The sequence below is a fragment of the Brachyhypopomus gauderio genome, chromosome 7 (assembly GCF_052324685.1).
Source record: "Brachyhypopomus gauderio isolate BG-103 chromosome 7, BGAUD_0.2, whole genome shotgun sequence".
Classification (NCBI taxonomy): Eukaryota; Metazoa; Chordata; class Actinopteri; order Gymnotiformes; family Hypopomidae; genus Brachyhypopomus; species Brachyhypopomus gauderio.
The window spans coordinates 25,511,926-25,534,680 of NC_135217.1; the positions used below are offsets into that span (position 1 = coordinate 25,511,926).

At 45.0% G+C, this 22,755-nt stretch overlaps 1 protein-coding gene across 2 annotated transcripts in view; it reads right to left on the bottom strand.

Annotated features, from left to right (window-relative positions):
* sema5a (sema domain, seven thrombospondin repeats (type 1 and type 1-like), transmembrane domain (TM) and short cytoplasmic domain, (semaphorin) 5A) overlaps nt 1-22,755 on the bottom strand; it is a 117,330-nt gene that overhangs the window by 88,579 nt on the left and 5,996 nt on the right. The gene's annotated exons all lie outside the window — the stretch shown is intronic.

Sequence of the window (22,755 nt, forward strand, 5' to 3'; positions counted from 1 at the left end):
GGGAGAGAGAGAGAGAGGGAGAGAGGGTGTTTTTGAGGGAGTGAAGGGGTGTTTAAGGGAGAGAGGATATATTTCAGGGAGAGAGGGAGGGGTATGGCAGAAGAGGGGGAAAGAGAGAGAGAACATGTCAAGTTCATGTCGAGTAAATATATAGAGGCAAAAAACCTGAAAGAAAAAAATTAGGGCTGCACAACATATTGTTTGTTAATTGATATTGTGATCCTGGCTTTTGCTATACCAATATGTGATGTCTGGAGTAATGATACTAGATACTAATGATACTCTGCAATACCTCCACTGAGCTCTATTATACTGATAACTGCAGAAGGCAAATGTATTCTCTAAGATATATATATATATATATATATATATATATATATATATATATATATATATATATATATATATATATATATATATCTAAGGTATATATACACACACACACTATATATACCGTGAGCATCCAGGCCAATGGTGCATAATACAGAGGAGAGTCTGGGCTCCCATGTGTTATGGGGTCACCACTGCTATATACATTACAGTGGGAGTCTTCTACTGCGTTACAAAAGATGTAATCAGCTTTACGTTGGAGAAACCAGGAGCTGTTGACCTGCTGATCATTTGGTGGACACTTTGGGACCATCAAAATGTCATTTCCAGTAGTATTTTAATACTATTGGACATTGCATTAATGACATATATGTTTACATAGCCAGTTGTTGTTATGGCAGCAGTGAAATCATGAAATTCAATATATATTTACATGTATATAGAGTGTATATCAAAGCATGTTGCAGTTACAGTATGTCACAATGAAACCACAATATAATTTCTGTCTCTGTATCATGCAGACACAAGAGAAGTGTAGTGCTGACTCTAAACGAATCTCAAAAAGATCTTAATCATCTTGAAACATCATCTTGGCACCATGACCCCTGACTCCATGACCCCTGACTCCATGACCCCGACTCCCTTCGTGGCCATTCTGATCCCTGCTGTATGAACCCTGTGCCCTTATCTCCATGGTGCGCATTCCTGCAGAAACACACGCAGGAACACACTTACTCTGAAGACAGACAGACGAAGGCTCCTATCTACAGCTGCTCTGCCGTCAACTTACTCTATCTGTAGATCAATAACGCAGCTCCACTGTGAAAACAATCAAGTCAGTATCAGCACAGCTGGAAACGATCATGTCCAAATCCATTGCTTCTAGTATGAAGAAGTAAGACCAATACTCCATGACAAACTGAGCAGGCCAGCAGAGAGTATGAAAGAATCTGAAGGATTTTAAAGGAATATAAAGAAATATGAATGCCTCATTTCTCCTGTCACATTCCTCATATGTTAAAGAACAACTCTCTTGACTTAAAAATAGCCAATCTGCTCTAAAAAACACTATCACTACGTAACACTATCACTACGTAACACTATCGCTACGTAACACTATCACTACGTAACACTATCGCTATGTAACACTATCACTACGTAACACTATCACTACGTAACACTATCGCTATGTAACACTATCACTACGTAACACTATCGCTATGTAACACTATCACTACGTAACACTATCACTACGTAACACTATCGCTATGTAACAGTCAGTGGTGGGCTTTGCCTGGGCGGGGCTTTGTCTGGGCGGGGCTTTGCCTGGGTGGGGCTAGGCCAGGCGTTCTGGTCTCAGTAAACACGTGCGGTCCACTGCCAGCACAGCCCGGACTGGAGCTAAGATGTTCTACACACCGATCCACTGATGGCCCAGCGGTCACCCTACTGATCACCAATGCCGTGACATCTTACACATTCCTCCACTGGTTCCCAATCCCAGGAGACCCTTCACAGATATACGTGTGCAAGAATGATCAAAGCTGGTGGCTTCATGGTCAGCTATACGGACAGATGAAATATGCATTATAAATGCTTTAAACAGCTTATAGACCCATGTATATTTGCATTTGGATAATTGCATTTAGATTTTCATATTTTATATAGTTCATACCTCACACAGGTATGCATACACTCAAACAAACAACTCACATCAGTATATACAAATACGCTAATAGATGAAGCATGCAAGAACCTATTAGGTGTTTGTTGACTAGCTGATATGCTCCTGGGCCAAACACACCACGATTAGAAGATGTTTTCTGAGAGGTTACTTAGAGCCAAACTCATAAAAAAGAAGAAAAAGTTCTAAAACACAAATGAAGAATCATGAGGATCATTATGCTTCAGCGTGTATCATAAACAGACAGGACTGGGGAATTGAAAGATGTTTTCCTCTCCATGCCTATTAGCAGAAAACGCTCAGAGAGAAGTGTAAACAAACACTCAAATGTCACTTCAGGTGCCTCGAAACAAAGAACCCTGGGGTTCTGAAGGAAGTGCATCTTATCAACACTTTGTTTTTAAATGCCTAAGCTACTTACATGGTCATAGTGACCCGTGGTCTATTTTTGATGCCGCAATCTCACCAAAAATGTACACCAATTAATGAAAGATGGATTACACACAGATGAGGAAGGGCTGTGTAAATTCTTGAGAATGTGCGACTGTGAGGTAATGTTGTTTTTAGTGCTGGTTATCAGCTTTCCAGATCAACATTGGGATCTTTCTGTGAGCAAGGCTGCTTTTAGGTTGCTAATCCCAAATGCTTTGTTCTCAGTTAAAACCAAATATACTTCACTCAGTTCTACACACAAATCTTCAATTCACACTGATTACGATGCCACAGGAGTAAAATGGTCCTTGGTAATGAATCAATATTGTTAATACTATTCATCTGCTACTAAAGGCAACTTAACTGCAGTAATACTCAATGAACACTGAGCATTAAGCCCTATGCTGTAAGCCCTCCTTTAAGTGCGAGACAGTGATTGTATCTAAAAGCCTCAGCATGAGAACAGGACAGACTCAGAGAAACAGCAGTAAAATATTCCAGAGTAAGAGCCGTACGTGATTTAAGATGATTTCAGATGAGCTATGAGTTAAAGCTTGTGGCAGTCTTACAGTGCCTATAATGGGCTAAGATCGCATCTCCAGCAGGGATGACCTGTATTGCTGTTCTCAAAAAGGTTATTTTGTTACTTTACTAAAAGATTTTGCAGCCTTTTACACTTTTGTATAATTCAGAGTGGATGTCTTTGTGAGACCAGGCTGGCGTGGATACATTGTGTTGTTCTCCGTGTTTGTACAGATGGTTTTTCCACAGGTTTTTTTCTGCACACATCACACAGCCACACAATGACCTTTTCCAGTTTACTGAGAAGACAAGAAGCAAACTAACACTTTACCATACAAGACTCTACAAAACACTAAAACCAGCAAGGACACAGAGCAGAACATGGAAACCAGTGAGATCAGACAGCACTCCAGTGCTACACACCATCACAGGCCAGTATCTGGACAACCTTACTGGACAATCTTGACTTCAGTAGGTCTGTGACTCTTACCAACATTCCTGGCGTGTATATATATATATATATATATATATATATATATATATATATATATATATATATATATATATATATATATATATATAAAATATACATATATATATATATATAAACCATCTGGTCCAGGACAAGACCAGTGCAGGGCATTTATCTGAGTCAGCCTTCAGGCATCACGCCATGCATAATTAATGAGGTGTTTTCACAGCGGCTCAGCTGGAGTGAGTCTGCTGGTGGATTGGAGCCTCCGTCCTTCATTAAAGACAATATTCACTGAATACCATGGAGACACTTCAGAGGAGGTTGTGCATGGGGAACTACACCTAAAATACTAAAGAAGGAGATATCAATTAAAAATACCAATACTGAATTATTAAGGTTGTTTTCAGGAGTCATGCCACCACCGCTAAACTCATTACTGCTATTTTATTTAAACATCATACACTATATGACCAAAGTAGGCGTGTCCCTCCTAATTGCATAGATCGGGTGGCCACACCCATTGTTAACAGGTGTATACAATCAAGAACATGGCTGGACTGGCAGTGGATCTTGCTGAAGAGCTCAGTGACTTTAAACGCTGTACTGTCATGGGATGCAGCTCTGATGCAGTAGACAACACAAACTCATTAAGGGCTGTAGGGTACTGGAGTTCTACCATGAAAAACCCGCCTGTCTTCTGTCATTTCACTTGATACGGCTGTCCACACAGACTCTGGAGGCAACGTCAGCACAAGAACCGTGCATTAAATGAGTTTCCATGGCCAAGCTGCAACACAACATCACTGCTCACGACCCCAAGACCACTAGAAGCAAGCAGTGTAAATGTGCTCTCTGGGTACTGAATCAGGCTTTGCCATTTGGCAATCTGCCAGTCGAACCTGGGCGTGGTGGATTCTGGGAGAATGCTACCTTCAGGAATGAACAGCACTAAGAGCAACAGCCGGGGGAGGAGGGAGAGAGCTCAGGGGCCGTGTCCCGGGGTGCCGGGGTGTGGACCGGGGCCCTCACTTCCCCTGGAGGTTGATGGTAATGCTGCTTGTCCAAGATATTTTAGACAATTATATGCTTCCATCTTTGTGGCTGCAGTTCTGGTGAAGGCCCTTTCTACTCCAGCATGGCCCCCGCTCACAAAGTGAGGTCCGTAAAGACCTGGTTTGATGAGTTGGGTGTGGAGCAACGCCAGCGTTCTACACGGAGCCCTGACCTCAAGCCCCAGTGAACACCTATGGGACAAACTGGAATGTGGACTGTGAGCCAGGCCTTCTGGTCCAACATTAGTGCCTGTCCTCTCAAATGCTCTTTTTACACACATATACTAAAATGTCACAGAAAGTTCACCACATAAAATAGCAATATATATACAGTATTGGACATACATGCACACGTGAAGTACATGCATGCACATGTTTTGCAGAGAAACAGGAAGTGTCAGTCAGAGATCTCTCATTGGCTGTGCAAGCGAATGGCTCATATATAGATATTTTTTCCAGTAATGTTTACAGCACGTTTATTAAACCCTCTCTATATGCTGCTGTGTCCTGGACCCAGTGCCTCAGCGTCCCGTGGGAACAAACACCGTAGCTGTTATCAGACGCTGGCATCAGGTTGATATGACCACTCCTCCCTGGTGACAGTTTAAGGGTTGTGCATGGATCCCTGTTTGTATTACTGGATAACTACAGGAACAGCCTAACAAAGACCCAGCATCAGGACTCGGTTCTGAGTGTAATATGCACCATGTGGCACAGAGCAATTGTAGGTTTCTTGTACTGAAGAAGTCGCTATCGCTGTAGTTTTCCAGTTGCTGTATTTGCAGGTCAGTTGGTAAATAAAAACATATGTAAACACATATGTAAACACATATTCCGCTCACTAATAACCTTCTTATGCCTCGTTCACATTTTCGTCTCAGGCAGACAGAATCGTTTCCTGTTAAAGTCTAATGCCATGTTACAGAGACGTCACTTTGTCCTGCCACTGGAGCGAGACGCTGTCAGCACAGCGAGACTACCTCGGCCCCGCGGACTGTGGAGGTCGTCTCACGCGCGCTTCACGTGACACGTGTTGCTGTGGCCTTCTGGGGCCGAGAGCGTGTGGCCCTGATCGTCGGCGGCTTAAGAAAACAACTCCCACCGAAGAGCAGCCAGGCTGAAGGCTGAGTGTGCTATAGAAGGAGAGAGAGAGGAGCTATAGAAGGAGAGAGAGAGGAGCTATAGAAGGAGAGAGAGAGGAGCTATAGAAGGAGAGAGAGAGGAGCTATAGAAGGAGAGAGAGAGGAGCTATAGAAGGAGAGAGAGAGGAGCTATAGAAGGAGAGAGAGGAGCTATAGAAGGAGAGAGAGAGGAGCTATAGAAGGAGAGAGAGAGGAGCTATAGAAGGAGAGGGAGAGGAGCTATAGAAGGAGAGAGAGAGGAGCTATAGAAGGAGAGAGAGAGGAGCTATAGAAGGAGAGAGAGAGGAGCTATAGAAGGAGAGAGAGGAGCTATAGAAGGAGAGAGAGAGGAGCTATAGAAGGAGAGAGAGAGGAGCTATAGAAGGAGAGAGAGAGGAGCTATAGAAGGAGAGGGAGAGGAGCTATAGAAGGAGAGGGAGAGGAGCTATAGAAGGAGAGAGAGAGGAGCTATAGAAGGAGAGGGAGAGGAGCTATAGAAGGAGAGAGAGAGGAGCTATAGAAGGAGAGAGAGAGGAGCTATAGAAGGAGAGAGAGAGGAGCTATAGAAGGAGAGAGAGAGGAGCTATAGAAGGAGAGAGAGAGGAGCTATAGAAGGAGAGGGAGAGGAGCTATAGAAGGAGAGAGAGAGGAGCTATAGAAGGAGAGAGAGAGGAGCTATAGAAGGAGAGAGAGAGGAGCTATAGAAGGAGAGAGAGGAGCTATAGAAGGAGAGAGAGAGGAGCTATAGAAGGAGAGAGAGAGGAGCTATAGAAGGAGAGAGAGAGGAGCTATAGAAGGAGAGAGAGAGGAGCTATAGAAGGAGAGAGAGAGGAGCTATAGAAGGAGAGAGAGAGGAGCTATAGAAGGAGAGAGAGAGGAGCTATAGAAGGAGAGAGAGAGGAGCTATAGAAGGAGAGAGAGAGGAGCTATAGAAGGAGAGAGAGAGGAGCTATAGAAGGAGAGAGAGAGGAGCTATAGAAGGAGAGAGAGAGGAGCTATAGAAGGAGAGAGAGAGGAGCTATAGAAGGAGAGGGAGAGGAGCTATAGAAGGAGAGAGAGAGGAGCTATAGAAGGAGAGAGAGAGGAGCTATAGAAGGAGAGAGAGGAGCTATAGAAGGAGAGAGAGGAGCTATAGAAGGAGAGAGAGAGGAGCTATAGAAGGAGAGAGAGAGGAGCTATAGAAGGAGAGAGAGGAGCTATAGAAGGAGAGAGAGAGGAGCTATAGAAGGAGAGAGAGAGGAGCTATAGAAGGAGAGAGAGAGGAGCTATAGAAGGAGAGAGAGAGGAGCTATAGAAGGAGAGAGAGAGGAGCTATAGAAGGAGAGAGAGGAGCTATAGAAGGAGAGAGAGGAGCTATAGAAGGAGAGAGAGAGGAGCTATAGAAGGAGAGAGAGAGGAGCTATAGAAGGAGAGAGAGAGGAGCTATAGAAGGAGAGGGAGAGGAGCTATAGAAGGAGAGGGAGAGGAGCTATAGAAGGAGAGAGAGAGGAGCTATAGAAGGAGAGAGAGAGGAGCTATAGAAGGAGAGAGAGAGGAGCTATAGAAGGAGAGAGAGAGGAGCTATAGAAGGAGAGGGAGAGGAGCTATAGAAGGAGAGAGAGAGGAGCTATAGAAGGAGAGAGAGAGGAGCTATAGAAGGAGAGAGAGAGGAGCTATAGAAGGAGAGAGAGAGGAGCTATAGAAGGAGAGAGAGAGGAGCTATAGAAGGAGAGAGAGAGGAGCTATAGAAGGAGAGGGAGAGGAGCTATAGAAGGAGAGAGAGAGGAGCTATAGAAGGAGAGAGAGAGGAGCTATAGAAGGAGAGAGAGAGGAGCTATAGAAGGAGAGAGAGAGGAGCTATAGAAGGAGAGAGAGGAGCTATAGAAGGAGAGAGAGAGGAGCTATAGAAGGAGAGAGAGAGGAGCTATAGAAGGAGAGAGAGGAGCTATAGAAGGAGAGAGAGAGGAGCTATAGAAAGAGTGAGAGAGGAGCTATAGAAGGAGAGAGAGGAGCTATAGAAGGAGAGAGAGAGGAGCTATAGAAGGAGAGAGAGAGGAGCTATAGAAGGAGAGAGAGAGGAGCTATAGAAGGAGAGAGAGGAGCTATAGAAGGAGAGAGAGGAGCTATAGAAGGAGAGAGAGAGGAGCTATAGAAGGAGAGAGAGAGGAGCTATAGAAGGAGAGAGAGGAGCTATAGAAGGAGAGAGAGAGGAGCTATAGAAGGAGAGAGAGAGGAGCTATAGAAGGAGAGAGAGGAGCTATAGAAGGAGAGAGAGAGGAGCTATAGAAGGAGAGAGAGAGGAGCTATAGAAGGAGAGAGAGAGGAGCTATAGAAGGAGAGAGAGAGGAGCTATAGAAGGAGAGAGAGAGGAGCTATAGAAGGAGAGAGAGAGGAGCTATAGAAGGAGAGAGAGAGGAGCTATAGAAGGAGAGAGAGAGGAGCTATAGAAGGAGAGGGAGAGGAGCTATAGAAGGAGAGAGAGAGGAGCTATAGAAGGAGAGAGAGAGGAGCTATAGAAGGAGAGAGAGAGGAGCTATAGAAGGAGAGAGAGGAGCTATAGAAGGAGAGAGAGAGGAGCTATAGAAGGAGAGAGAGGAGCTATAGAAGGAGAGAGAGAGGAGCTATAGAAAGAGTGAGAGAGGAGCTATAGAAGGAGAGAGAGGAGCTATAGAAGGAGAGAGAGAGGAGCTATAGAAGGAGAGAGAGAGGAGCTATAGAAGGAGAGAGAGAGGAGCTATAGAAGGAGAGAGAGGAGCTATAGAAGGAGAGAGAGGAGCTATAGAAGGAGAGAGAGAGGAGCTATAGAAGGAGAGAGAGAGGAGCTATAGAAGGAGAGAGAGGAGCTATAGAAGGAGAGAGAGAGGAGCTATAGAAGGAGAGAGAGAGGAGCTATAGAAGGAGAGAGAGGAGCTATAGAAGGAGAGAGAGAGGAGCTATAGAAGGAGAGAGAGAGGAGCTATAGAAGGAGAGAGAGAGGAGCTATAGAAGGAGAGAGAGAGGAGCTATAGAAGGAGAGAGAGAGGAGCTATAGAAGGAGAGGGAGAGGAGCTATAGAAGGAGAGAGAGAGGAGCTATAGAAGGAGAGGGAGAGGAGCTATAGAAGGAGAGAGAGAGGAGCTATAGAAGGAGAGAGAGAGGAGCTATAGAAGGAGAGAGAGGAGCTATAGAAGGAGAGAGAGAGGAGCTATAGAAGGAGAGAGAGAGGAGCTATAGAAGGAGAGAGAGAGGAGCTATAGAAGGAGAGAGAGAGGAGCTATAGAAGGAGAGAGAGAGGAGCTATAGAAGGAGAGAGAGAGGAGCTATAGAAGGAGAGAGAGAGGAGCTATAGAAGGAGAGAGAGAGGAGCTATAGAAGGAGAGAGAGGAGCTATAGAAGGAGAGAGAGAGGAGCTATAGAAGGAGAGAGAGAGGAGCTATAGAAGGAGAGAGAGGAGCTATAGAAGGAGAGAGAGAGGAGCTATAGAAAGAGTGAGAGAGGAGCTATAGAAGGAGAGAGAGGAGCTATAGAAGGAGAGAGAGAGGAGCTATAGAAGGAGAGAGAGAGGAGCTATAGAAGGAGAGAGAGGAGCTATAGAAGGAGAGAGAGAGGAGCTATAGAAGGAGAGAGAGAGGAGCTATAGAAGGAGAGAGAGGAGCTATAGAAGGAGAGAGAGAGGAGCTATAGAAGGAGAGAGAGAGGAGCTATAGAAGGAGAGAGAGGAGCTATAGAAGGAGAGAGAGAGGAGCTATAGAAGGAGAGAGAGAGGAGCTATAGAAGGAGAGAGAGAGGAGCTATAGAAGGAGAGAGAGGAGCTATAGAAGGAGAGAGAGAGGAGCTATAGAAGGAGAGAGAGAGGAGCTATAGAAGGAGAGAGAGAGGAGCTATAGAAGGAGAGAGAGAGGAGCTATAGAAGGAGAGGGAGAGGAGCTATAGAAGGAGAGAGAGAGGAGCTATAGAAGGAGAGGGAGAGGAGCTATAGAAGGAGAGAGAGAGGAGCTATAGAAGGAGAGAGAGAGGAGCTATAGAAGGAGAGAGAGAGGAGCTATAGAAGGAGAGAGAGAGGAGCTATAGAAGGAGAGAGAGAGGAGCTATAGAAGGAGAGAGAGAGGAGCTATAGAAAGAGTGAGAGAGGAGCTATAGAAAGAGTGAGAGAGGAGCTATAGAAGGAGAGAGAGGAGCTATAGAAGGAGAGAGAGAGGAGCTATAGAAAGAGTGAGAGAGGAGCTATAGAAGGAGAGAGAGAGGAGCTATAGAAGGAGAGAGAGGAGCTATAGAAAGAGTGAGAGAGGAGCTATAGAAGGAGAGAGAGGAGCTATAGAAGGAGAGAGAGAGGAGCTATAGAAGGAGAGAGAGGAGCTATAGAAAGAGTGAGAGAGGAGCTATAGAAGGAGAGAGAGGAGCTATAGAAGGAGAGAGAGAGGAGCTATAGAAGGAGAGAGAGGAGCTATAGAAAGAGTGAGAGAGGAGCTATAGAAGGAGAGAGAGGAGCTATAGAAGGAGAGAGAGAGGAGCTATAGAAGGAGAGAGAGGAGCTATAGAAGGAGAGAGAGGAGCTATAGAAAGAGTGAGAGAGGAGCTATAGAAAGAGTGAGAGAGGAGCTATAGAAGGAGAGAGAGGAGCTATAGAAGGAGAGAGAGAGGAGCTATAGAAAGAGTGAGAGAGGAGCTATAGAAGGAGAGAGAGGAGCTATAGAAGGAGAGAGAGAGGAGCTATAGAAGGAGAGAGAGGAGCTATAGAAGGAGAGAGAGAGGAGCTATAGAAGGAGAGAGAGAGGAGCTATAGAAGGAGAGAGAGGAGCTATAGAAGGAGAGAGAGAGGAGCTATAGAAGGAGAGAGAGAGGAGCTGAGAGCCACATGCCACATTCTCAGCTCGGACGGCACAGCCAGCAATTTCCGCCCGTTACACCCCGACTCGCCCAAAGCCAGCTCTTTATTTTTAACCATGTGTTTCTCTCCTCAGGCTCGCCCGAGCGGTGGGGAGCTGGATTTGCGTGGCTCTCCTCTGTTTGAGCACAGGCCCCCCTCTGTAAGACTGAGGCCAGGATGTCAGGCAACGGCCAATTACTGGGCGGTGTAAAACCTGGCAGGTCTGGGTCTCAGTTTAACTTGCAGCTTTGAATCTGGGATTTATAGATTGTAAAAGTCAGCTGTGTTTTTAGCCCACACAGAGGCATCTCCGATCTGTGTTCTTCTCATCTCCGATTTGTGTTCCTGGCATCTCCGAAGAGTGAGATGGCTGACGTGTCTGAAGGCCTGAGGACAAACACCATCCTCTCTCACAGCTGTTTCAACTTCCGATGAAAATATCAGTGTCAGAGGAAGACTGTCACAAACATACTCCTTAGCACAGAAGATGAGGAGCAGAAGGAGCCTGTCATATACTGAGCCACACCCCCTGCACAGAAGATGAGGAGGAGCCTGCCATATGCTTAGCCACACCCCCCAGGACAGGAGATGAAGATGAGGGTGAAGAGCTTTCAGTTGCGTATGCCGTGAGCACTGAACAGGAAGTGTGAATACAGGCTCTCCAGTTCAGAACACCCCGTCCCCACCTCACCCAGCAAGCAGCTGCTGTGGCCACATAAGCAATTAACAGCAGAGGTGGGACCAAGTCAGTGTTTTGCAAGTCTCAAGTAAGTCCAAGTCTTTATCCTCAAGTCCCGAGTCAAGTCTCAAGCAAAGACAGTCAACTCAAGTCAAGTCTCGAGTCAAGACAGGCAACCGTCAAGTCAAGTCCCAAGTCTGAAACTTGGAATTTCAAGTCCTTTCGAGTCTTTTTTTTTTTTACAGGCACCAACGCTTTACGAATGCTACGCTGATGCGTTTCTTTACTCGTTTTGTTGGTGTCCGCCAGCCAAAAGATGACAGATCATTTACATTTTATCTTCTCTTAATTACATAAATGTACTTAAACAAGAATGTTTCGTTACATCATTTACACGAAAATAGCAAGCTTCATCGTAAGCAAGATGCTGTCATTACGAATGGTTATTCTAAACATTTGGATAAAATGTTTAAATATAGACTAATAAAAGGTTAGGGTTATTTTTTTATTGTTTTCTGTTATTGTGGGGTCACGGTGTAGGCTACTATTGTTACCTGGAGATTCAGTGGGGTCACATATTCTGATGGCTGCCGTCAGAATTGGTGACCCCAGTTAAAAAGGCTCACCTGTACATTGCATTCATGATTTCTTTGTTGGCTGCAATGGTGAGGGGATGGTAAATCTTGTTTAAGTACATTTATGTAATTAAGAGACGATAAATGTAAATATAAACATCTGTCATATTTTGGCTCGTGGACACCAACAAAAGTATGGTGTCAAATTAGGGTCTTTAATGGTGACGGAAAAAAAATAATATCGCAAATATAAGATTAGCATTATGCATTTTACGTTCCTAATTTGTTTCTGCAATACTTTCCCTCTTTTGCGTTTCTTTCTTTTCTTTGCGTTTCACATTTTATGTTGCTGCTTTTTTTGCAATACTTTCTCCCTTTTGCGTTTCTTTCTTTTGTTTGCGCGTCACTGCTTTTCTTTGCGTCTCGCATTTTACGTTCATAATTTTTTTTGCGCTTCTCTCTTTTCTTTGCTCCGGTTTTACCCTCTGTGTGGGGCGGGGAAAGAGGCGTGGCCAAGAGCGAAAGGCGTGCTGTGAACGTTCAGCGTCATCCGTTGAACCGTCACACAGCGCGGCAATTTGGTTACTGGTATCATGGCAGACGGTCGCCCAGCTGGACCACAGGTATATGCGTGCAGACATAGACATCAGGTGCTAAAGCACCACCAACTCTGCCCTTTATCAACGAAAGTGCCCTTTTAAAACTTCGTTTAAAAAATATATATTATTATTATTATTATTATCATCATTTTACTGAGGTCGGTTTGAAATGATCTTTTGAAAACCTGAGCGAATAAAAACAATGCCCTGAAATGCGCCACCATCTCGCACATACCCGACCTCTCTCTTCCTTTAACACCAGATGCGCTGCAGCAGCAGTTCAGTTCAGAGTGGAAGGAAGCTGAACTGACGCTGAACGTTCACAGCACGCCTTTCGCTCTTGGCCACGCCTCTTTCCCCGCCCCCACACAGAGGGTAAAACTGGAGCAAAGAAAAGAGAGAAGCGCAAAAAAAAATTATGAACGTAAAATGCGAGACGCAAAGAAAAGCAGTGACACGCAAACAAAAGAAAGAAACGCAAAAGGGAGAAAGTATTGCAAAAAAAAGCAGCAACATAAAATGTGAAACGCAAAGAAAAGAAAGAAACGCAAAAGAGGGAAAGTATTGCAGAAACAAATTAGGAATGTAAAATGCAAAATGCTAATCTTATATTTGCGATATTATTATTTTTTCGTCACCATTAAAGACCCTAATTTGACTCCATACAAAACGAGTAAAGAAAGTGCATCAGCGTAGTTTACGTAGCATTCGTAAAGCGTTTGTGCCTCTGAACAGAAACTGTGAAATAGCGCCCCCTGTGGTCACAAAACTCGACGGTCACAGAATCTGGTGTAACGCCGGTCTGCGTCAGAAGGACGGAAATGAAATTAATGGGGCGCACTTTATAAATATTAATATGCGTTTTAAAATTTAGATTTGGGGTAAAAAAAAATCAAGTCTTTGCAAGTAAACAGGTTCAAGTCCAATTCAAGTCCCAAGTTATTGGTGTAAAAGTCCAAGTCAAGTCTAAGTCTCTGAATATTTTTTCAAGTCAAGTCAAAAGTCTTAATATTAATGACTCGAGTCTGACTCGAGTCCAAGTCATGTGACTCGAGTCCCCACCTCTGATTAACAGTCACAGTGTTTCAACACTCCGATCAAGAGAAGATGAAGATCACATAGTCAACCAGAAATCAGTAACAAACCACTTAAAGTCTCAGGTGATCCTCTTTACACCTGTGATGACTGCAGGTACATTACTAACATTCTTGATATAACAGTGACTTATGGTGGGGACTTATGAACATGTGAACACATCATATTTCATTTAGATCTGAATATAGATTTGTTCATTGTATTTAATAAAAATGTGTTTATTTATACATCTCGTTAATCATATATCACTTCTAATGCCGAAACATTGTATTTGCTGCCATTTCCCCTAACTGACAAAAACTCAACACAGGATGAATTCGTTTTGCTTATTTGTATGTGTTTTTTGCAGAAAAAAATGGTTTTGAAACCCAGCCTGCTCACTCATTGATGTGACAATCGAGACTATGTTTGTTTTATTGAAGGTAGGCCGGCCACATCTCGAACACAGACACAGAGTTGTAAAAGCCAAGCTGTGGGAGAAGAATCAATACTCTTCAACCATCCCAGGAATCTCTTCTAAAGACGGTTATTCTGACCAGCTCTAGCGTCACATGAGGCGAAGTCATGGTTGTTTAGGACCGCTGTCAGGCGAGGAGGTGTCCTAGTAGCAGAGAGGGGGGCGGGCCCAGGCGCAGACGTCCGATTATTTTTGATCTCTGAAACGGTTATGTTTGCACAGAGCTGCAAAAACAGCACCGTAATCAAAACAGGTTTGAATCGCGGAAGGCAAACAGTGCTTGACAAGTGTCTCACTACACTAATCTTCTGAACCCTTATCACTACGTAGTGAGGCAGGGGTAGTAAACAGGCAGAGGGGTAGTAAACAGACAGAGGGGTAGTAAGCAGACAGAGGGGTAGTAAGCAGGCAGAGGGGTAGTAAACAGACAGAGGGGTAGTAAACAGACAGAGGGGTAGTAAACAGGCAGAGGGGTAGTAAACAGACAGAGGGGTAGTAAACAGGCAGAGGGGTAGTAAACAGGCAGAGGGGTAGTAAACAGACAGAGGGGTAGTAAACAGGCAGAGGGGTAGTAAACAGGCAGAGGGGTAGTAAACAGACAGAGGGGTAGTAAACAGACAGAGGGGTAGTAAACAGGCAGAGGGGTAGTAAACAGACAGAGGGGTGGGGGAAGGTGAAGTAAGAATGTATCCAATAAGGTTTTTCTAGCGCACAAAATATTTTATTCACATGTCCAAGAATAAGGTATAAAATGATAAGTAATTCTATAAGCAAGTTAAAAAGGTGAACATTCATAAGTAGAACTCATTACAGCTGACCTCTGTGCTATCTTAACAGCCTTCAGGCTAGACTAGTACGATCAGCCAGACCGAAAAGACTAAAATACACCAACACACCAACGCAGGAACCTTCAGGTCTGTGGTGAGTGCCTCACTTCTCTCTGCTGTCCTTCTATATAATCCTCAGCCGCTTCCTTAATTGGCAGGAGCATCTAGGGAGCAGGTACCAGATGGTCAAGAACAATACATCAAGCGTTCATTTGTGACAATCACTTTCACATATTTCAGTCTTACGGCCATTTAATTGTCCTTTAACAGTTTGCACACTGTGTTGATTTACTGCTTCGCCCTGCAGGTCGGCTGCCTCAGGCCTCCTCTCCTGTCTTTACACGTCTATAGTTTGGACCTCATCACAATCAGTCAATCAATCAATCAATCAATAAATAAATCAATGCACATCATAAAAATATGTAGTTTTTTTATTCTGATGCACATATTAAAGCAACCACACGCCTAGCACAGGACATTACTGCACTGAACAAGCCCATGATGATAAGGATTCTGTTCCAGTTTCCTCTAACCTAAACAACAATCTGACTATCTTTCTGCACTGCCACTGCAGCAGCTTTATATATAACACACACACACACACACACACACACACACACACACACACACACACACACACACACACACACACACACACACACACACACACATATATATATATTCAGATCTTTCCTTGAATCAGTTCCCTTCACAGCTGCTGAGGAGTCCAAACTGTACTTAGGTTAATGTGCCTCAAACAAGGTGATAAAACAGGGTGCAGTGTGGGTCTTTTGTCTGTTTCCCAGAGCAGCGCGACTGATGATAAATGTCACCCAGATTCAGGCTGTGCTCCAGAGCCAGAGAGCAGAGCAGCAGCCTAAATCAGATAAGAAACACACACTGTCAAAGCACGAACATAATAACAGGAGAACTGCCTCCTCATGTAATTAAACTCCAGAGCGAGGCGGTTCACAGCCACAGGCACTGCGAGGCCTCGTCCTGGAGACGGCTGCCCGTCTGCACTTTATTAAGAGACGTTGAGGGTGGGACCATAGACAATTACTCAGCTCCAGTGGAACCAATTAATCAGGCGTGTACGGGCCTTAATGTGGCCCGTAAAAGCCCAGCAGAACATTACGCCCCACAGTGTGCGTTCAGAGAGACGGCGCTAATGACGGGAAGACAGAGGCGGGGTCTGCAGGAACAGAGAGGGTGTCTCAACATGACGAAATGCGAACGTAATTTGTTTGGCTACCGTGAATGTCAATCAAAATACAACCGTCAGTGCAGATGTGCGATTCATCTACTACTATTTTATGTGACGCGATCTACGCACATTCCTTCGCGATCGACCGACACTTCCTTCGCGATCGACCGGTCGATCGCGATCGACGTAATGAGCACCCCTGCACTAGGACATTTAGTGTTTTAGAAACAAAAGTAAAAAAGACAGCTGATTTAAATAGAAAAGAAAGGTAATTTTGAAAAATACACAATTTGAATTTAATAGAATTTGACTGGTAATAAAAAAAAATTTGAAATAGCGTAAAGTGCAAATAAAATAATGTAAATTACAATTTGCATGTCTTAGGTTAATTCGAATTGTGTACTATGTAAATTACTTTTGGGTATTATTCATTGCATGCTAATAACTGGTAATATACCTCTACCTTAGCAGCTTAAAAGCAAACATAAATACAAGAAATACTTCATAGAGCTTGTGAATATGAGGTCAACCCAAAGTAGTGCGAGTTCAAACACCAGCTCACCCAGCTATTCATCTCAGTGCCCAAACGGCTATGACTTCACCGCTTGTGATTATGGCCTACTGGGCTTTCCATAATGATTTCTGCAGCGTGTTAGGAAATTCCTGGATTACTGTAGATTAGTGGTTGACCAAGGTCAGCTGTCGACTCTGCACTGGAGAGGATCACTCCCAGGGGCTATTTTGATGTTAATGCTAACAGGGTTGTCCACCAGTCTCAAGACCACATCTCTTAGACCCGTCACACCTAAAGCTCACTGATCTAGAACTTCTGCATCTATACATCCTCAACTGGAGATTCCACATATATACACCCTCATCCAGAGCTTCTACGATGGCCTGGATATCCCGCACTCTTCTGCGCTGACTGCACAGGCTCATGGCCTGGAGGTTCAGGGTCACTCTGCATAACTGGATCAGCTGCTCAGGATAAACACGCTTCACTTGTGACGGATATCAACAGCCTGTCACATCTCACTCGCAGTGCTGGAGGAGTCGCCACTCCCAAATCAGCTGGGAAGATATGAAGCGTGACGGCAACATTAGAGTTCCCCCAGTTCCTGCACACGCACCTCCTACAGCACCTGTTCTAGCCATGATGCACACACTCCTGTCACACTCACTCTGTCTGGGTCTCATTTGACTGATCAATTCTGAAAAGATTAAAGAGAAAACAGACAGGACGTTAAGACATTTTCCACTATCAACCCTACTTTACCTAACCCTATCCTATCCAATCAGAATTAAGGCCTTGTGGTTCTTCAGAAAAGACTCCATGTTCTAAAGGATAAAGGCCTTGTGGTTCTATAGAATAAAGGCCTTGTGGTTCTATAGAATAAAGGCCTTGTGGTTCTATAGAATAAAGACCTTGAGGTTCTACAGAACCGCTTTGGAGTTCTAAACAATAAAGGACTTGATGGTCTACAGAATAATGGCCTTGAATTTCTACAGAATAAAGGCCTCCTCCCTCTGAATAACTAGGATCTTCACTGCTAATCTCAGCTGCAGTTCAACACTCAACACAAGGTTTTTAAGACTTTGACCCGATGGCTTTGGAGTTATTCCACAGCTTTTTACAACTTTGCGGAGACAACAGTGAAACCGAGCTGTCTGCGCTCACCTGCCCTCTGAAATATGCAGAAGAAGAAGCTGAAGACATGAAGAATCATGGCCGCACTGTCCCACTGAGAACACCAGCGTTTACACCCACTCAGCACGTGATCTGCTTTTAATGCACAGCTTGTATAGCAACGTCAGTCCGCAGCTCTAAAGACGAGTCGACCTTTAAATATGCAGTGTGGCTTTCTCTACTGACTCTTGGATTTTGACTTCAAAGGAAACCTGCTTTTAACTCATAGGCTCATTTAGGGTCCATTTTTTCCACATACTGGTCTTTTATCCGATCTGTAGGGGCCCCGACATGTGTCCCACTCCCCCATATACTCATTGATCTTGTTTGTCATAATATAATCGTTGCATCTGTGTTTCGTCTACACATACATTAAGCTGTAAACTGATGGAGCACTGCCCTGAAGCCAGCCGTGTAATTACCTTTTGCTGACCTCCTTCTCTGACCTTTACTCTCTCTGCCCGCCCTCAGGCCCACCCTATTGGACCAATCATTTTGTACACAGCTTTGGGCACTTCAGAGTCTCTTGTTCCTGCGCCGGGATTCCAAGCAGGACAGGAAGGTCTGCACGCCTGCATCTGGGTTCCTGCATCCGGGTTCCTGCACCAGAGTTCCTGCTCAACATCCGTGCTATTGCACCCGAGACGTGTTGCAGGGTAACGCGGTGATCTTCACATAAACATAAACATGGATGTGAGCAAATTCTAGTGGAAGGAATTCCAGTGGTAAGTGATCAAAAAAAAAAAGTTTGGCTTTGGAGTGTTGCTTAACATTTGCATATAGCACATCTGTGCTAAAAATAGCAACAACAAAAAAGTATTGCAGCACAGAATGATGCAGTTACATACTGCATATTGCAATGGGAATACATGGAAACCGAAACCGAAATTTGAATTATTAACTAGTGACCATTTATTACTATGACACCATTACCATGTTTCAACATCCTGACTGTACTGTTGGGGTCATTGGAGTTCTGCCAAAGGTACGTAGTGGCAGGATTTAAGACAGCATAGCAGCACGCTACATCACAGTGAGGCCGATGGGTTTTTTTTTTCCACACTGGGCTTATTAAGTATTAAGATCCTTAAAGGAGAAGCTGCTTAGCCACAAAGAGAGAGAGAGAAATCTCTAATGGATAAACAGAGTGCTCAGAATGGCTTCTGTAGCCACAGGTCATGAGAGCGAAGAGGAGAAGAGAGGGCTCTAACCTGCCAATGAGCTCTCTGTAAGATACATACGGCATACGCCACTGCATATACAGCTCCTCATGTCTATCCCAGCAGTAATCTAATCACAGATACGACCAGTGGAGAAAACAGCGAGAGGCCGATGGCCGCATCCGAATAAGCAGGCATTACTGCACGACCTCAGAGAGCAAAAAGGAAGTGCCATAACCCTGCAGAGCCCCCGTGGAGCCCCTGCGGAGGACCTGTGGAGACCCTGTGGAGATGAAGCATCAGGGAGCGCCCTGCGGTGGACAGTGCCCCAACTAACCACCTAAGAAAAGCTATTCTGAACCGCAGGTTTAACGACACGAAACTACTTGTGTAACATCTGAAGAAAGAAAGAAAGGAGTTAGACTGTAATTAGACAAAAGTAGAGCTTTTATTTGGGTTTAACACGATCTTAAAACGGACAAGAAAATCTCGTCACAGAGGAAGTCGCTTGTAAAATCCCCAGCAAGCTCACACAATCCTATAAATGTTGAACAAAGGCAGGAGTAGCAGTGGCGGAGACTTGCAGGCTGTTCCTGAATAAACCCGAACAACCACAGGTGACGGCAGCGTGGAGAAAGTCACACACGCTTGTGAGCTGCAACAATCGTCCCCGTCTTCACCGTGTCTTTCAAACCGGAGTTTCGCAAACTGGAGCACAATCGCGTTTTCTTCTCCTGCCTGAGGGATGTGGCCTCCAGGGTCTTGGTGAAAACGTGCACTGGTCCCGAAACCTCCGAGCGCACATACATAACCCTCAAACGAGCCCCTCCATCCACCTCTTTAATGATGACTGTGCTTTTCCATGAAGGCGGTCTCTGGGACAGCTACATATGACTTCCAGGTGGGCCTGTTTCGTGTGCACTACGGACCCCGCTTTCTACTTAACTGCCGTGGTCTGTAAATCGTCAAGAAGCACTGTTTGACAGGGGCACCACGGCCAGGCTGGTTGGGATAACCGAAACCTGACGCCGTCTGTGAGGCAGACCTGGCAGTTTGCAACCAGCTCTGACAGGAGGAATTAGAGTTGGCTTCATTTCCAAATAACAGATTCTGCCTCATAAAGCTGAGAAGACACACAAGCAGTCTGGTGCTTTTCTCTCACTGGGGAAGGGGGTTTCAGCATCTCTGAATGTGCACCATATGGACAGTGTTCAGGTGCCACAGAATGCTAAAAAGCAACTGTACAGGCTGCAGTTTGTTTCAAATAGGATGATTTGCATGTTTTTTAATAGAGACACTTTAATGATTCATACATAACTAACATGCTGCAATCACAACAGATGTATAATATAGCCAAGAGCCAAATCAACCTTGCTGGAAAGAATACAGGATAAATACAGAATAATTACAGGATAACTACAGGATACTTACATGATAACTACAGGATCATAACAGGATCCTTTCAGGATATCTACAGGATAATAACATGATAAGTACAGGATAATTACATGATAACTACAGGATCATTACAGGATCCTTTCAGGATAACTACATGATCCTTTCAGGATAACTACAGGATAATAACATGATAACTACAGGATAATTACAGGATAACTACAGGGAAATTACAGGTTACTACATGATTACAGGATAACTACAGGATAATTATTTGATAACTACAGGGTAATTACAGGTTACTACATGATTATAGGATAATTACAGGATAACTACAGGATAACTTCAGGATAACTACAGGATAATTACATGCACGGTATGTATGGAAGGCTGTCTGTAGCACTCGCAGCGGTTCTAAAACCCAAATCTCCCAGATCTCCCAGGTCACGTGGTTAACGTGGCCAAACAATCAACTCTCCGCCGCTGCAGCCAGAACACAACACTGAACAATAGTGAGGAAGGTTCACACCTACAGAGGCAGCACAGCCCGCAGCCACACACACTCACTGGCCTCACTATGAGCAGAGCTGCAGACACCGGCAGGCAGATGAAGGCTGAGGTCGCCACTGATGTAATGTAAGAAATGAAGGAAATGAGAAGTGAAAAACACACATGCAAAGGTCAAGTATCAGGAGGAGAGAGGGAGGGGGAGGGGGGTGTGACCTCTCCCACACAGACCGTTTCATCCTCTGTCTTGCGGAATGTTCTGAGAATATGCGGGAACACGCAGGACACAGAACATGCAGGACACAGAACACGGGGGTCCTTTTCACAAACTCGAGTAATGGTTTAAGGCCATTATATATCTCCCTATTTAACAAGCAAAAATATCCATCTCCCTTTATTCCACCGTATGACGCAGCTTGGATTCACATCATACCGAATGATTTTTACAACAGAAAAAGATAACAACGAAAAACCAATGATAACATTTTCAATTTAAATAGGTTCCCATCCAGAACGTCCACCCCCTTTAGTAGCATATCATGCCCTCACTTCCATTCATCCAATGAGGAGACTGGGGAAAGAGCCAACCGTGCGCCACAGGTCAGAGCCTCCAGGCCACTAGGGGAGCTATAATCAGAGTGTCCTTTCTCTCCTCTCACCCGTGCTGAGTTGGAACAGCGCGGTCACTGTTTCACTGCAGTGCTGGCCTGCCGCACTCCTGCCCCAGGCTATTTTTAGCCACCTGCCACGAATCCAGTTTTAGTTTGGCAAAGGGAACCGTGGCCCTGGTGGGCTGGACATTCCTCAGCCGAGGTGCTGCTTCCCACAAAGAGTCCAACAGCCCAGCCTGCGGCTACATCTCCAGCGAGCACAGCTGCCCTGTCACACCGTGAAGCAAAACAGACGGTCTTACAAGTAATACAGATACATTTTACAACGAAGGTAAATTCACAGACGTCGTTTAAATCGTCCTGTTGTGTCCACCAGTGCTGTTTTTTTTTTTCCTGGTCCCTCCACAGAGCTCTGTCTGAGAAGTTTATAAAGCTACCACGTCCTCAAACCTAACTTTCACCATTTAGTATTCAGAATCAAACTTTCTGTCTTTTTGTGAATTCCATATTGCCGGTGATGCTGTAATATAGGCACACAGCACACTGAAGGACAGTGTCATGAAGACTGCGTGTTCCTCACTGCCAGATCAGCGCCGACCCGTGAATCTGATCCAGATCTACTCCACGGACAGCTGACGTGTGCAGGCCATGAGAAACAAACAAAGTCAGCTAAAAATACTCCAGCTGTGTTTGTCCCTGTTGTGGTTTCTCTACACACAGGATGTGATGACCCCCGCACCCCCACCGTCTCTCTAAGGGCCGTGGCCCATCAGCAGAGATGTCTTCCCGCAAATGTACCACCATGGAAAATAATTTTAGGCCTTTAAATATAAATGGCACCCAGGTCTGGTGAGAGCAAATCCCCCATCGATCTTGTGTGTGTGTCTGGATGAGCACTCATCCATTTCTGAGGAGTCAGTCAACGCGTCAGGCATGCTGGCCAGGTGCTGGGGCTTCCGGCCTGGGCCTCGGGGAGCAGGCATGTCTCGCAGCTTCAGGACGTCAGGGCTACAGGACTTCAGGCAAACGGGGCTTCAAGGCTTCAGGACTATCAAAGCTTGTGCAAACCATGGACATGTATTTTAGAAAAGTCCGTAACTGTTTCCTCATAGCCATCTGGCATATCCTCTCTCTCTCTCTCTCTCTCTCTCTCTCTCTTTCTTTCTCTCTTTCTCAGTAAACTTGTTTTGTATGGGAATAGAGGAGAGGAGGAGAAAAACACCTCTGTTTGTCTCCTCTGCTGTCACGTCGCCGTCTGCCACCCCAGCCACCACCGGCCTCCCGCAAACTTCACCTGTCATGCGTGCCAAGACGCGGGACGTTATCGCAAACCCACACGCCCTCAAGACACGCCCACCGCCTCAAATATCAAATGATGTCAGAGCAGCATGACGCAGAGTCTAGTGCCCTGTCTCAGCGCACAGAAGGCAGAAGGTGCGGGATGCAGGACGCAGGACACAGGACACAGGACGCAGGACCTGCTGCAGGAGCCGAACAACAGCTATGAATCATCAT